The following is a 16111-nucleotide window of genomic DNA, read 5'->3' as shown; positions in this document are numbered from 1 at the left end:
GAAGAAAATACAAGATGGAGAGGGAATTACAGAAAATGGATCCCAAAAATGGATTCAGAGATATCAAATTAGGGGGGGGGAGCCCCCTTTTTATAGATACATGGAGTAAATCATGGCCATCGGATTAAAAACAGTTTGGACGCTCAGGATTGCGCCACGTCATCAGTCAACAGTCAACAGTCCACGGTTTGACCACGCGGATGAACAGTAACACGGTTTGACCCGGATGAACAGTAACGCGGTTTGGTTTAAAATAATCCTGTGTGATGCATGCACCGTACGCGAGATTTTTCGGCCACTGATATGCTGCCACGTCACCATCAACAGTACATAAGAATTTTAGTCCAACAGGATCGTGACACCTCATCAGTCAATGCCACATCATCGGTCAATGCCACGTCATCATCCGTCTATGTGAACAGTGTCGTGAACAGTAACGTATACAGTACCGTACACGTGAATAGTATCATACATATGAATAGTGCCATTTTTCCTTTTATGCTCCTCCTAAGGTTTTCGACCGTCCTGAGTTCAAAAGTGATGTCCGTTTTGCCGTCTGATCTCTCCTTTATTGTGAAATGACTATAATGCCCCTAAAATACATAAAATACTTAATTAAAATAAAACACATGTAATTAAATCACAAGAAGGTTAAATATATAAAAGTAAGGGTTGTTAGTAAGACTTAAAATGTAAAATGACGGTTTTCTCCTTTATAAATATGCATTTTCTAACACTCAACACACCCCCCAACCAGCTTATTGCTAGTCCCTAGCAAATAAAGCGAAAACAAAATTCAAATTCAAAATAATTTTGTTTTTTTTTTTTTGTTTTAATAGAAACACTCGTATTTATTCCATCAGATTAATGATAGCAATCAAATAAAAGTATAAGCATTATCTCCAGTCTAAAGCAACATCACACCCACATCAACCATCCACATGAATTAGCCCAGTAGACTTTGTTTTAGCTACTCTCAAGAATGACATGTCAAACCCCAAAATCTCACTGGAAGTAGTGACACTCTCACAAATAAATTAATCCCAATAAAAATAGTCACTCCAATGAATGGTAATTGAGAGAGAAAATAATAAAGAAGTGATATCACATGCTCTCACCAAGATGAAATAAATATGCCCTCAGCTTAGAAATAATACGATCTCAAGTCAAATAAAATGTTAGTCAACCCACTTTATTTATCTTTTTTTTTTTTTATTTATGCATCATTACATCTTTTTAGCCCATATAACTAGCTTCTACTTCAAACTATAGTTCCCTAAAATCAAGAAGGACTTTTATTAGGACGAAACGTAGGCTAGGGACATGGCTAACAAAGAAGGAAAATAAGGAAAACAAAGTGTATGTTTGAGAAAAATGCAGAGAATTTTTTTTTTTTTTTTTTTGGAAGTTGCAAGGTGGATTTCACCTATTTTTATTCTTTTGAAACAACAACTTTTGTTTTTGTTTTTGTTTTTTTTTTCTTTTATTTGGCATAACTTCACTGAACAAAATAATTATTTACATTTTCTCAAACATAAATAGGTGATGGAACTTATAAGATATCGGGTAATACTCCAAATCGGAGTGGGTCAAGATGATAAGTTGACAAAGAAAAGGTTTTTTTTTTTTTTTTTTAAAAGCTCAAAAGGGTTAACTATGGATATTAAATAAAAGGGATGGCTTGAAAGGCTCAAACGGATCAAAGATGGCCTCTCCATCGTCTTTTAGGGCTCTAAATAATCTTCCATATCTACTAGTTAGATGGGCCTCCAAATGTAGCAACACACTCTTTTTTCTTTTTCTTTTTTCTTTTTTTTTTATTTTACAATTTTTTTTTTTAAGGGTTAACTCAAAAGTAATTTAGAGATCGTGTATAAAATAATAAACTGCTAAGCTGTATAAAGAGTGGGCAAAAGGGTTATTCTCCAAGAAAAATAATAGGCTCAAAAACTCACTTGGTACTTATTATGACATGTTCATTCCTTCAAGCAACTCACATTTGTCTCCGACATCAACATGTAAAGTAGCAAACATAGCGTAACATCACTTAAGACCAAAGATAATACAAATACTAAAATTTGAAATTAATCATGTCATCCAATGTTAAAACAAATCACACATTTTTTTTTAAACATCATTCTACCCCCCACCTATTCTAAACATAAAAAAAAAAAAAAATATATGCATGCAGAAATGTGAAAATGATGTAGAAAAATTAATTTAGAAAAGTTACAAAAATGATAAAAAAGAAAATGATTTTTTTTATTATTTTTTTTAAAGAAGATGCGTTTCTAGAGGAACTACACTCCATATTCAGCCATCTTCGACTCAAAAGTTGGAAAATGCATTTTTATAGAGGATAAATTAAAAAGAAGAAAAATAAACATAAACACATAATAAAGAAAAAAGAAAATGTCTTAATTTTTTTTTTAAGTTTTTTTTTTAATTTAATTTTTTTTTAAACGATGAAGATGCGTTTCTAGAGTCACTACACTCCATATTCAGCCATCTTCAACACAAAAAGTTAGCAACAGTTAGTTTCTACAACAAAAAATTAGTAAAAACTTAACCAAAATTTCATAATTGTCGACTATTCCCTCCCCCCAACCAGAACGAAACATTGTCCTCAATATTTGAAATGAAAGAAGTAGAGTTTAGAAGACATCACCTGGGTGGTGCAACACAGAAGAAAATATTTACAGGCGGAGAGTTAAATCTAATTTGTACTTCTTACTGCTGCTACTGTTACCATCATTATTTGGACGCTCCAACACAAAGGTCCAGGGGTCTGGCTCCGGTCTATAAGCTTGTAATAGATCCAGTAGCTCATTAGCAGTGTGAGCACAAATAAAGAGTTTTTTCACATTAGCGGGAATGAAATAGTTTTTTATTGCATGGTTAAGAAATGCGATAAAGCCATCATAAAAGTTATTGACATTTAACAAACCGATGGGTTTCTGGTGAATGTGTAGATGGGCCCAAGATGCTAGTGTCATAAGTGCCTCTAGTGTTGCAAGATCTCCTGGAAGGAAAATAAAAGCATCAGCATAATTAAGCATTTCAGTTATTCTTTCTTGCATACCTGAGACGACTAACTCTTCTCCAGTTGATGAGTCAGACGAACTGCCCAATGGCTTCTGAGACCATTTTTGATAACCCTCGATTACCTCCTCCATACACCAAGTGTAATTTTCTCGCTGCTATGCTTCGACCAAGATCTATGGCTGACTCAACGAACTCTTTATGTTTGCCATAGGTAAATCCAGAAAGCACACAAATGTTCTTGAATTGTCTATTGGGAGTAGCTGCCATTGTGATACTTCTCGAAAACAATTTGTGAGTGCTTGACAAAAAAGAAATCACATTTAAGAGTCTCGGTGATAGTGGGTCATGGTTGTGTATGAGGTAATATGTTAGTGTCAAATAACGCGTAAAGCACGTGGCTCGCAAGTCAAAAAGAAAACAGTAAAAAGGAAAAAACAAACAGTAATAAAATTATTAAAGACAATAGTGAAATAAAATAACAATAAAGTAAAAGGATATTTACAGGTAGTTGCGACTGTGGCTCACATCTTCCTCTGGTTTTACGTCCAGAAATGGCTTGAACGCCCTCTATGGGTCGAGGATAGGCTTCCTATCCAGTTTTCTTATAAACTGGCAAACAGGGTCGTTTATAGTCAGATTCCCGAGACTATATCGTGCATGCTCTTTCTGGAATAATGGCCATAACTGGAGAATCGCTCCTTGCACATATCCACTGGGATGCGTTTCAAGAGACAAAAGGATATCATCCAATGACTCCTTATTCAAGCCATCCCTAATGAATTGAATCTTATCTTCCCTGTTATCAGACACCATTCCTAAAGAACATGGGTTTTTATTGCAACTCATTCTGGCACACTTATGACAAGCAACAGAAATTCTTCGAGCTCGTCGTTTTCTTGCATAATTTCCTTTACCACAACCAGGCATGTATGCAATAAATTTTGGAGGTAACTCACCTGCCGATCGTACTTTAGCCTCGATTAACCAACGGATGTCAGCAGGTATGTTATTCCTCATGAGTAATCGCATGCGTTCGGACCGAGCTTTATAGATCGTAAGGAGGGCATTCTGAGGAAGTGAAGGGAATCGCTTGTGAAGCTTCGCTAGAATCTCGTTTCTGTCCATACCTTCGCCTCAGAATATCAGTTATTATGGGAAACTGAAGTAACCGACTTGATTGTCACGGAGTACCGTTATCCGCCACTTCACCGGGGTAACAAACTAAAGCACACAAATAGAAAAACAAATTAAAACACACAAAGAAAATTAAAATCGTCCTCTTATTGAATTTACCTCAAGCTCCAACTGGATGTCGTAAACACTTCTCTCAATGTCTCTGAGTTGGTGTTCTAAACCCTCAACATAGGCTACTAACTCTGGTGGTTGTAGAGCCCAAATGCGATGTGTTTTACAAAATTGAATCTATCTTTTGAGATGAGTTTTGACACGTTGAAGTGGTTTAAGAATGTTCAGGAGGAACGGTCTAAGTATGAGACTCATGATTAAAAATGATAAGAGAAAACTTAATGGTAAAATAAACACACTTATGCAAAAACAATTTCAATTAGCAAAAGAATAATAATAAAAAGAAAGAAAGAAAAATCAAATCAACGAAAAGAAAAAAAATCAATTCAAATTTGGTGGGTCACTCAAATTTATTTCGGTGTCTTCTTCATGTGGTTGGTACTCTAGATATGGCTTTAATCTTTGACCATTAACTTTAAACGTGACACCGTTCTTTGGGTCTTTAATTTCAATTGCCCCATGTGGAAAAACAGTATGAACAATAAATGGGCCAGACCAACGAGAGCGTAACTTACCTGGGAATAGGTGCAAGCGAGAATTGAATAAAAGCACTTTTTGACCTGGAGTGAACGATTTTCTCATAATTTGCTTATCATGGAAGACTTTCATTCGTTGCTTGTAAATCTTGGCATTTTCGTACGCGTCATTACGAATTTCTTCAAGTTCTGCCAGCTGTAATCTTCTTTCTGAGCTGGCTTGCTGCATGTCAAAATTGAATTTCTTGATGGCCCAATATGCACGATGCTCGAGTTCCACAGGTAGGTGGCAAGCTTTTCCATACACTAGCCTGTAGGGTGACATCCCAATCGGGGTCTTGAAAGCCGTTCTATATGCCCATAAGGCATCATCAAGTCTTAATGACCAATCTTTTCTGTCCGGCCTCACCGTTTTTTCTAATATGTGCTTTATTTCTCGATTGGAGATCTCAACTTGGCCACTGGTTTGCGGATGATACGGGGTCGCCACTTTGTGTGTGATTGAATACTTTGTCAAAAGAGCTTTGAATGCTTTGTTACAAAAGTGGGCACCACCATCACTGATTATTGCTCGAGGGAATCCAAAGCGCGAGACAATGTTGCTTTTCAAAAATCCTATCACCACCTTGTGATCATTGGTCCTACATGGAATTGCTTCTACCCATTTTGAGACGTAGTCAACACCAACCAATATGTATTGATGGCCAAAAGAAGGGGGAAAGGGTCCCATGAAGTCGATACCCCATACGTCAAAAATCTCAACCACTAAAATTGGATTTAGTGGCATCATGTTCCTTCGTGTAATGCTCCCCATTCGTTGACACCTATCACATGAAGAACAAAAAGTGTAAGCGTCTCGAAATAGTGTTGGCCAATAGAAACCACATTGTAAAACTTTAGTCGCTGTTTTCTTAGCACTGAAATGGCCTCCACAAGCTTGTTCATGGCAGAATGAAAGGATATTCTGAATTTCATTTTCTGGGACACATCGTTTAACAATTTGGTCTGCACAATACTTGAACAAATACGGGTCATCCCAAAAGAAATTCTTTATTTCCGCAAAGAATTTGATCTTGTCTTGCTTGGTCCAATGCTCTGGAAGTTTACCTGTAACAAGATAATTAACTATATCAGCATACCAAGGTAATACTTCCACACTCATTAATTGTTCATCTGGAAATGACTCATTTAATATTAATGGCTCTGTAATTGTGTCAAAGTGAAGACGAGAGAGTTGGTCCGCCACAACATTTTCTAACCCTTTCTTATCTTTGAATTCCAAGTCAAATTCCTGCAAAAGTAACACCCAACGAATTAGTCTAGCTTTTGCATCTTTCTTTGTGAGAAGATATTTAAGAGCAGCATGATCTGTGAACACAATTATTTTACAACCAATGAGATAAGATCGAAATTTTTCTAATGCAAACACTACTGCTAGCATTTCTTTTTCAGTAGTTGAATAGTTCAACTGTGCATCATTTAATGTCATACTAGCATAGTAAATAACATGGGGAATTCGATCAACTCTTTGTCCTAATACTGCTCCTACTGCATAATCAGATGCATCACACATGAGCTCAAATGGTAATTTCCAGTTCGGGGGCTGAATGATGGGTGATGATGTCAACAAATGCTTTAATTTTTCAAACGCAACAAGACATGAATCATCAAAGACAAAAGGTACATCCTTAGCAAGCAAATTGCATAAGGGTCTAGAAACTTTACTAAAATCTTTAATGAAACGTCTATAGAAACCAGCATGCCCAAGGAAAGATCTTACTTCTCTGACTGTTTTGGGTGGAGGAAGATTAGAAATGAGATCCACCTTGGCTTTGTCAACCTCAATACCTTTACTCGAAATGATGTGACCAAGAACAATACCTTGTTTTACCATAAAATGGCATTTCTCCCAATTTAAGACCAAGTTCTTCTCGATACATCTCTGCAGAACTAGTGTTAGATGATGTAAACATTGATCAAATGAATCACCAAAGACAGAAAAGTCATCCATAAAGACTTCAAGAAATCGTTCAACCATATCAGAAAAAATACTTAGCATGCATCGTTGAAATGTAGCAGGTGCATTACATAATCCAAATGGCATTCTCCTATATGCAAATGTGCCAAAAGGGCAAGTGAAAGTAGTTTTCTCTTGATCTTTTGGTGCTATGGGAATCTGATTATATCCTGAGTAGCCATCTAGAAAGCAATAAAATTCATGGCCTGCTAATCTATCAAGCATTTGATCAATAAATGGTAAAGGAAAATGGTCTTTACGTGTGACAGAATTCAATTTTCTATAATCAATGCATACACGCCATCCTGTAGTCACTCTAGTGGGTATCAATTCATTATCAGCATTGGTAACTACTGTGACTCCTGACTTTTTAGGGACAACTTGTACAGGACTGACCCATGAACTATCAGAAATGGGGTAAATGATACCAGCATCTAATAGCTTAAGGACTTCTGTTCTAACAACTTCTTTCATATTAGGATTTAACCGACGTTGCATTTCCCTAGTAGATTTAGCATTTTCATCAAGGTGAATGTAATGCATGCAGTCTACTGGGTTTATACCTTTGATGTCTGCTATGGTCCATCCTAATGCCCCTTTATGCTCTTTTAAAACATCCAACAACTTACCTTTTTGTTCATCATTGAGGGATGATAAGATGATTACCGGCAGAGTACTTTCTTTTCCCAAAATTGCATATTCCAAAGTGTTGGGCAATGGTTTGAGCTCGAGTTTCGGTGGTGATTCTGATGATGGAATGAGTTGCTTCTCTGATGGTGCTAGTTGCTCAACTCTTGACTTCCATTTATTAGTGTCCATAGATGGTGCTGAGTCAAGCAGGGCATTGACCTCATCAACCGATCTGTCAATATCAAAATCAAAACCAAAGTGAGTTAAACATGTTTGTAAAGGATCATCACTAAGGTTTGAAAGAAAAGTGTCATCAACTAATGCTTCGATTAAATCCACATCAACAATTCCATCATCTGCACTGTGAGGTTGTTTGGCAATGTTGAAGATGTTCAGCTCCATAGTCATGTTGCCGAAGGACAACTGCATATTTCCAGTTCTACATTGAATGTGAGCATCCGCAGTTGCCAAGAAAGGTCGGCCTAGAATAATGGGGATGTGCTTCCTTGAATCCTGTATTGGTTGAGTGTCAATTACAATGAAGTCAACAGGAAAATAAAATTTGTCTACCTGGATAAGCACGTCCTCCACAATACCACGAGGTATTTTTGTGGACCGATCTGCAAGTTGTAACACCATTGGAGTTGGGTGTAATTCTCCCAGTCCAAGTTTCACAAACACTGAATAAGGTAACAGATTTACACTAGCTCCTAAATCCAACAAAGCATTCTCAATTGTGTGGTTCCCTATACTACATGAGATAGTGGGGGAGCCAGGGTCTTTGCATTTTAAAGGAATTTTATGTTGGAGTATAGAACTAACGTTTTCTGTTAAAAATGCCTTCTTTTGAACATGCATATTTCTCTTTTTAGTACAAAGGTCTTTAAGAAACTTGGCATAAGATGGAACTTGTTTAATAGCATCAAGTAAAGGGATGTTAACACTTACCTGTTTGAAGATTTCAAGAATCTCACCTGTGGATTTTCCCTTCTTGCCTTTAGCTAACCTTTGAGGAAATGGAGCTTTGGGAACGTATTCTTGTGGGTTAGTTTCTTCTTTCTCCTCCGGTGATGAGTCCTCAACATTCACAGGTACAATTTGATTTTCTTTTGTCACCGGCATCTCCACTTTGTTGTCGACTTCCTTTCCTTTTCGCAAGGTCATTACTGCTTTGATCTCTCCATGCTGCTGTGGTGAACTGGTACTTGCTTCATGCACTCCTTTAGGGTTAGGCACTGGTTGACTTGGAAACTTACCTTTCTCAACGGTCATTGCCAAGGTCTGAACTGAAGAAGCAAGTTGTCCCACCATCTTCTCGAGGCTTGAAACTGATTGGGCTTGTGAGTTGAAGCCCGCTCTCAACTCATTTCGTAGTCCATCAATGGTGCGGTTCTGTTGCTCAATCGTGGAGTGAGTAACATTCCTAAAATTCTGGAATGCATCCTCCCATGGTCTAGGTTGAGAGTGGTTCTGGTTCTGATTGAATGGTCTAAATGGGGGCTGAGAGGCTTGAGGATTTTGAGGAATTTGTTGCATTGGTGGAGCTGGAGCTGCTGGTCCATTCTGTTGGAATCCTTGAGACCATGAAAAATTGGGGTGGTCTCTCCATCCAGGATTATATGTGTTGGAGTATGGGTTGTAATTCGATGGTTTTCTCATTACACCTATGGCATTGGCTTGATCTGAGTATGAGTCATGGTCATGTGGTTCTGTTGATTTAGCAGTCGATAATGATGCTATTTGTCGAGCAAGACCTTCAACCATCTCCTTGACTTCTTTGATTCCCGAAGTTGACTCGCCAATGTGAACCTCATTCACTCCTTTAATCCTTCTAGTATTCCTGAGTGATCGACTCCGTTGTTGGGAATTGTCCGCTTGTCGCTGGAAAAACTCCCAAATTTCTGATGCACTTTTTGACATTAGCTCTCCTCCACTTGTTGCCATTAGCCATTCTTGCACATTTGGTAGTAATCCCTCCAAAAAGTATTGGCATTGATGCCATTTCTCGTACCCATGATGTGGACACTTCAAGAGTAGCCCATTGAATCGCTCCCATGTTTCGAAAAATTGCTCGTCCTCTCTCTGGGTAAACTCCGAGATTTCCCTGCGAATAGCGTTGGTTTTATGCACTGGGAAATATTTATTCAAAAATTTCGTTACCATTTGTTCCCATGATGAAATGCTATTAGCAGGTAAAGTATTTAACCATGAACGAGCTCTATCTTTTAAAGAAAATGGGAATAATCTAAGTTTAACATCATCATCTGAAAAATTCTCATATTTGAATGTTTGACAAATGGCATGAAAATCATTCAAATGATTATATGGATCCTCATTTTCTAGGCCATAAAATGTAGGGAGACAATTTAACACACTAGGTTTTAATTCAAAACTCCTAGCAGCTACATTTGGGTATCTTATGCATGACGTGCTCAAATTAGCTAAGGGACTAAAATAGTCCTTAAATGGCCTCTCCTGTGGTGCTTGTAAATCCATTTTATTTTTAACGTGTTTGTGTGTGCGAAGTGTTTTTTCTAATTCAAGGTCTATAGGTTCAAGATTAGGTAATAATGACCTACGACCATGCATGCAAATAAATAAAATAAAAATAAAGATGCAAACAAAACAAAAAATAAAGATGGGAACAAAACAAATAAAAATAAAGAAGAGGGAGAAATTACGATACTAACCTTATTGCGCTATTACAACCTTTCTATAAAAATACACAAAAATAAATACGTGAAAGAAATTAACTAAAAATTAAATTAATAAGATAAACAAAAAAAAAATTACAAAGAAAAATAAATGGAAAATTAAATTACAGAATTTTAAAGAAGAGAAAAAGAAAAGAAATACTAACCTTTAAATGTAGATTCACTTTTTTTTTTCTTTTTTTTTTAATTTAATAAAAAAATACAAGAAAACAAATAAAAGAAATTATTCAAAAAAAATTAATTCTATGAATTAAAATTACTTACCTCCCCGGCAACGGCGCCAAAAACTTGTTGTGCAAATTTTAATGTACTCGCAAGCGCACGAATCTATTGTAGTATAGACTAATGGTGACGAGTGTCGATCCCACGAGGAGGTGGATTTTAATTATATATAGAATTAATTTTGTAAATGGGTAGTTGGATTTATGGTGGAAATGATTTGGAATATGCTAATACTTAAATTAAAATGGCGAGAATAAATTCTAAAATTGGAATTGCAATGGAGAGAATAAATTGAAGAGAATTCTATTAAAATGACGTACTTGGGTATCTGGATCCGTATCAACATGCATCATGGGCTAAATAATCCGTATTAATGCCAATTAAATCATGAGGGGGGAATCCACACCTCATGAACCACGCTCTAATCAATATGGTGCTAAGGGCTTATCGTGCCAAATAATAATAACCTTGTACTAGAGGGCCGATGAAACCAAGGCGGTACTAGACAAGATTAGTATTATTTGTCGACGAGAAGTCAAAACATCCACAAAAACTAGAGGGGAAGAGAAAATAAATTTACCAAATTAAGCCCATAACACATATTGAGACTTCACCTTCAACCCAAGCTTGAAAGAAAATTAGCCACTCATAATTGAACTAAGGGCAAAATGGAAATTTATTAAAATACGAAGAAAATACAAGATGGAGAGGGAATTACAGAAAATGGATCCCAAAAATGGATTCAGAGATATCAAATTAGGGGGGGGAGCCCCCTTTTTATAGATACATGGAGTAAATCATGGCCATCGGATTAAAAACAGTTTGGACGCTCAGGATTGCGCCACGTCATCAGTCAACAGTCAACAGTCCACGGTTTGACCACGCGGATGAACAGTAACACGGTTTGACCCGGATGAACAGTAACGCGGTTTGGTTGAAAATAATCCTGTGTGATGCATGCACCGTACGCGAGATTTTTCGGCCACTGATATGCTGCCACGTCACCATCAACAGTACATAAGAATTTTAGTCCAACAGGATCGTGACACCTCATCAGTCAATGCCACATCATCGGTCAATGCCACGTCATCATCCGTCTATGTGAACAGTGTCGTGAACAGTAACGTATACAGTACCGTACACGTGAATAGTATCATACATATGAATAGTGCCATTTTTCCTTTTATGCTCCTCCTAAGGTTTTCGACCGTCCTGAGTTCAAAAGTGATGTCCGTTTTGCCGTCTGATCTCTCCTTTATTGTGAAATAACTATAATGCCCCTAAAATACATAAAATACTTAATTAAAATAAAACACATGTAATTAAATCACAAGAAGGTTAAATATATAAAAGTAAGGGTTGTTAGTAAGACTTAAAATGTAAAATGACGGTTTTCTCCTTTATAAATATGCATTTTCTAACACTCAACACACACTTAGAACAGAAACCCAGTAATCGAAATCATATATGGGTACAAAACATTCGTATCAGATTTATAAAAGTTCATAACAATAATTTAGGCTTGCATAACATTTTAAAGATAAAATCATAAAAGATTGTCATGTCATAAAATCATTTACATATTAAAAAGCATTCATAAAATATTTTGTCAAAAGAATTTAACTTAAAAACATTTACATAAAACTAATTTTATTATCAAAATCAATTAATCCTTTAAGTAGTATAAAAACATTTATACTCAAAATACTTATGCATATCTAGTATACCAGGAATGAAATTACTTACCTCGACAAATGAACTTGAATTAACCCACCTCTAAGCTTCTAAAAGCCTCAATCACCTTCAACTCCTTAAACAAATACAAGATATGATGACTTATTCTAAGAATCTGATTTTCTAATTCATACCCGTACAGGTCTGATTCTCAGAATTTTAACTCTTAATCTAAAACTCAGAATGATATAATATCCTCTGGAACTATTCTGGACATCCATGAGTACCCCATGTAAAATTTACAAGAGGATCCGATATCAAAAACATTTTAAAAACTATTTACTACTCAGCAAACTCGAAACTGTTTTCACATAATCTAAACCAAACAGAACGGGTTCCGTGATTTTTATAAAATAAAATACTAACCAGAAAATTATAAAACTAAAACTGGGAATCCTAGACACATATATTAACCTACATATAAACTTTCAGAATTTTCCGAGTTCATTTGATGGTACAAATAGTCTTGTGAATCCGATCGCAATGCTGGAATCGCAGTTTTCCAGTGCAGTGGTTTCTATTTCGAAAATACATATAAAATTGAAAACGAAGTCAAATTTAATGAAATAAAATTTAATCAAGAAGCCCTACATGTCTAGTTTCCAGAAATATAAATTTTATAAGAAAATTCCTTCAGAAAATATAGGTTTAAATTCGAGATACTCATGCTGTCCAGAATTATCCTGTGCTTAATACGTCAAGGATTGATTAACTAAACTCGTAATAAATCAAAACCCTAAACAATGCCTAAATACATTCTAAATCTTGCATTATGATCTACAACCATCTAGAATCGTGCCAGTATAAACCCTAGCTAGATAGAGTGATTAGAAATCTGTTAAGAATAGGGAGAATAACTTACCCGTCGCTTTGATTCTCTCCTAAACAAAGGTTTGAATCCTAAGATTTGGGTAGGAGCGTAAAGAGCAGCAGAGAAGAAGAATAACCGTTGTGAATTTAGGGTTATGGGAGGGGAAAAAGTATGCATTTATAGGGAATCTTAAGAAACCCTATTTAATTAGGAAAAATAACATTTTTCCAAAACTATCTCATAAATAACCTCTATTTATAATTAGTATCTCTTTCTTAATAAGGGTTATAGGCCACCCATAATTCTCAATGAAAGCCCAATTGCCATAATTTAATATTATGGAAATTTGTGGCGTTACAGTTACCCTCTTCGATCGTGGCACATATTATTTTATTCCTTATTTCTATGGAGGATCCAGAATTGATGAGATGGGATCTCACAACTGATGGCACTTTCCAGTTACGATCAGTGTGGGAGCTTGTTCGTTGTACTAAACCAAGAATTGAGGTCTTTTCTCTTATTTGGTAGCGACTCGTCTCTTCTTGGATTTACTTCTTTCTCTGGTGGATGTTACATGGATTTTTGGCTACTGATGATACCTTATGTTTGAGGGGTTTTTACATGGTTTCTCGATGCATTTATGGTCAGGCTGCTGAGACTACTCGTCACTTACTTCTTACTTGCCCGTGGATTAGGTTAGTTTGGGATCATTTTTAGCAAATTCTAAGTATACGTACAGTTGTGTTTCTGACCCCTCATGCTCTACTTTTTCATTGGCGACGGTGCACCCCCTCTCGGAGCTATTTTCGAGTCCTTATACCTTGTTTTATCTTGTGGCAGATTTGGAAGGCTGGTAACGTTTTCAAATTTGATTCACAATCTTTCCTAGTCATTGCAATTATCCACCGGGTGGGATTGAACCTTGGGCTTGCTAGTTCTGCTTTTGGTTTTAAAACTTCCCAGTTTCGAGGAGTGTTGGATTCTAGGATTGTAAAGGGTTTGCAAATAATCGTACTACCCAAGAGGCCAATTCGCTTGGTCTCTTGGATTCAACCTCCTTTAGGGGTTGTGAAACTTACCGTGGATGGTTGCTCTAGGGGCAATCTTGGGATGGCTGCCTTTAGTGGTACTCTCCGTGATCATCGGGGAAAGGTTTTGGCTGCATTTGGATATTTTCTTGGTCACTAACCAATACTTTATGCTGAGCTTATGGCTGTCTATGAGGGATTAGATCTCGCAGTTCAGCTTGGACACTCTGTGTTAGAAGTAGAGTCAGACTCCACCACTGTGATTTCTTGGATTCATTCTCAGGGTCCTGTTCGTTGGGACTATGCTTACTCGTTGCGTCGAGTGTGTGATTTGACATCATCGTTCCCTATTGTGGTAAGACATGTACTTAGGGAGGCTACTTTTGCTGCTGACTTTCTGGCTAATTGGGCTTGCACTCATCGGGTTAGCCGACGTTTTTTGTCTTCTCAAGATCTTCCGGTTGGCTGATCTGGCATTCTTTATTTAGATGCTAAGGAGATTTCTCATATCAAGCAATATGATTTCTCGTTCTATTTTTTCAGTTGCTGCTTCATACTTTTGCCTTCATTTTTATGTATTTGCATTTACTTGAGGAGGTTTTGGCTTATATCCCCCTCCTTTTGTATTTCTTCATCACTAATTTATATCACAGGTAGGGGTCATGTCTAACCCCCCATCACTTGGTGGTTTAAAATTAAAAAGAAACTAATTATGGAACCATTTATACAACTAGTTTTTATTTCATCATAAAAATGCACCCTTGTTTAGTGTAATTAAATGCACACTTGTTTTTAAACCCTTGTGCATACAATCATAAAAATCTTGTAGCACTCGAAATCAATCTCTCTTAATCCTATCTACTATGTGCTATCAATATTTATACTAAACTATTAAAGATGCTGTTGTGACAAAAATTATAAAAAATTTAATACAATTCAATTCAGCACTGGATTTAAAAATTTTACATATATAGAATTTATACATAATAAATTCACTTTAATTAATTAAATAAAATAAAAATGATTGTAAATTAATCGAATTAAATAAATTTCTGGCTAGGAAATGATAGCACACTCTACAATTCAATAATTAGTGAAACTTTAACTTGGTGAAATTATAGTTTTTACAATATTTGGCTGAATGATTTTAAGTAGCAATATCTTTTTTTTTTATAAAGAAAGTAAGCCTTTCATTAATTCACATTAATGAAAACTGAAAACATTTGATCTTTGCCGGTAAAGTCCAGCCATACAATAAGACTATTGTATCCTAAAGCTAATTTAGCTAAGGAGTGGGCATAAGCAATACAGAATTCAAAGATGCACTGATATTTTACATGTTGAAAATATTTGTTGTTACTTTGGATTTCTGAAATTATCCATAAAATTTATGATTTGCGACCCTGCTTGTTGTTTACTAAGCTTGCAACATTCTGGCAATCAGTTTCTTCAACTTTACATTGAAACTCTGTATTTCTGGCTGCCTGAAAACCCCGTTTTATAGTTTCAACTGCCAAATATTTAACATCTCCACCAAATTAAATTTGCCGAATTGTTGCAGCTATGATCTTGTTATCTGAGTCCCTGACTACAGCTCCCAAATCTGCTATATTCTTATTGCATCTAATGGCTACATCTACCTGAACCTTAACAACATGAGCAGGGAGGGGACTCCACTTTTGATGCATCTTAGATAATTTATTCTCTACAAAACTGTCTAGATTTCTTAAGTCTCTTAATGGCATCCATTAAATCTATCTTTGCAACACTTTCCACAAAGTAGAAACTTTTCTTGTAAAAAATCTGCATCATCAAATACAAAATCAAGCAAAATAAAATGAACAACCCCAGATTTGTAAATTTGGGTAGAGAAACAATAACAAACCACCACAGATCTCTAGATCTGAGTGGAAGAACATACCACCATAGATTTAAAAATCTGAGTGGAATAACAAAACCACCACAGATCTGAGGATATGAGTGGAGAAAATAAGCAAAAAAATAAAAAGAAATGAAAAAAAAAGGTTTCGCCTGAAATCCAACTCATAGAGCTGATTTTCTGGTGAAAGAAGTTGAAATGCTTCTGGAGGTTCGGAGAGAAGAAGAGAGAGAAAGTCCCATGGAATGGG

General features: G+C 36.1%; 1 non-coding gene across 1 annotated transcript; it reads left to right on the top strand.

Moving 5' to 3' along the window:
* Window positions 1-9481: 9481 nt before the first annotated feature.
* LOC127899562 (small nucleolar RNA R71) lies at window positions 9482-9585 on the top strand. The gene has a single exon (XR_008051440.1). It is a non-coding gene; the product is annotated as a small nucleolar RNA R71 (small nucleolar RNA).
* The last annotated feature ends 6526 nt before the right edge of the window (window positions 9586-16111 follow it).

The sequence above is a fragment of the Citrus sinensis genome, chromosome 8, assembly GCF_022201045.2.
Source record: "Citrus sinensis cultivar Valencia sweet orange chromosome 8, DVS_A1.0, whole genome shotgun sequence".
Lineage (NCBI taxonomy): Eukaryota > Viridiplantae > Streptophyta > Magnoliopsida > Sapindales > Rutaceae > Citrus > Citrus sinensis.
This window is presented reverse-complemented; position numbering and strand designations above follow the sequence as displayed.